This window comes from Capricornis sumatraensis, chromosome 2, assembly GCF_032405125.1.
Source record: "Capricornis sumatraensis isolate serow.1 chromosome 2, serow.2, whole genome shotgun sequence".
Lineage (NCBI taxonomy): Eukaryota > Metazoa > Chordata > Mammalia > Artiodactyla > Bovidae > Capricornis > Capricornis sumatraensis.
The window spans coordinates 118981147-118982551 of record NC_091070.1 but is presented as its reverse complement, the minus strand read 5'-3'; positions in this window follow the sequence as shown (position 1 = coordinate 118982551).

The following is a 1405-nucleotide window of genomic DNA, read 5'->3' as shown; positions in this document are numbered from 1 at the left end:
CCTTTTTTGTAATCTGTAGGTCAGAAGCAGGTAACATCACAGGTCCACATTCAAGGGGAAGGGATTACATGAAGTATAAATACCAGGAAGGGAACTGTTGGGAGCAGTACCTTAGGGTCTGATTGCCACAAATACTGTGAGCTGTTTTCCTTAAAATGACAGGCTCATTTAATTCATTGTTGAAGAAATGTCTGCTGAATACCCATCTGACTAACCACAGTTTGGCTCTCAGTTATTTTTTCAAGTAAAAATAAAGCTTAAGCTTCATAAAGAGCAGCTGGTTCAGATCAAAATTCAGTGGCCCAAAGGCTTTTTCTCTAGATAATTATCATGCTTTGAAAGGCAGGAGAAATGACATGTATATTACCCATTTTGTCACATGGAATTTCCAACTAAAGCATATACTGAAGGGTGGAGACGTATTTAAAGGACATTCTTAACTGGAACTGGCACTGCTCTCTCCAAGTGGATGATAGGTGAAGGATGCAATGATTGCTTCTTTTCAGAGAAGGCAAGTCAGAAGATAAGAGTGAGTAATTTTCACAAAGAGTAAGGAATCCCTCACCTCTGGTGACCTTGGTTCTGAGAACCAAAACTTTTTTGAAGCTGCCTTCCCTATTTAATGATATTTTTGTTTTTGTTGACCCCTCTGTAGATAACAGATTTCTGCTTTAAAAAAAAAAAAACTTTACACATAAATAACTAATTTTCCAATTTCTGTGAGAATTGGGCATACAAGTGGATAGTAGGCTGAGCTTTCTTCATTTTAATAGTTTGACCTTGTTCCTCAAATCCTTCAGAAGCTGTTTAGCCCTCCTTCAATCTGACCCTTCTTCAGCATATGAAAACCCTGAGAGGCTACTTTTATTGAGATGGTAAATTTGTGAGGTTTGGGGTTTTTTTTTTTAATTAACTTATGTATTTTAATTGTGAGGTTTTAAATCTTCCCCATCTCATGGCTTTGTAAGTTGTCTTGCCTCCGGGGCCGATGCGGCTAGGCCGAGAAAGGTGTTGCCTTATTTTTGCAAATCCAGTCACATTATGGATAGGATGCTAGAACAGAAATTTCAAAGTATGACTTGCAGGTCCCTTGTTGGGAGTAAGGGGGGGAGGTCCCTGAAATTTTATCTGGGAGTCAAGACATTGCAAAATAATAAGACTTTTCACTGAGCATTTATTGCATAAATGATTCAATATAAATGAAGGCAAAGAGTGTTCCTGGTACTTTAGCAAGAATGAAGGCAGTGGCACCAAGCTGTGCTACTAAATAAGTTATGAAGTTATTTCATCATTCAGTTCAGTTCAGTTCAGTCGCTCAGTCGTGTCCAACTCTGCGATCCCATGAATCGCAGCATGCCAGCCCTCCCTGTCCATCACCAACTCCCGGAGTTCACTCAGACTCACG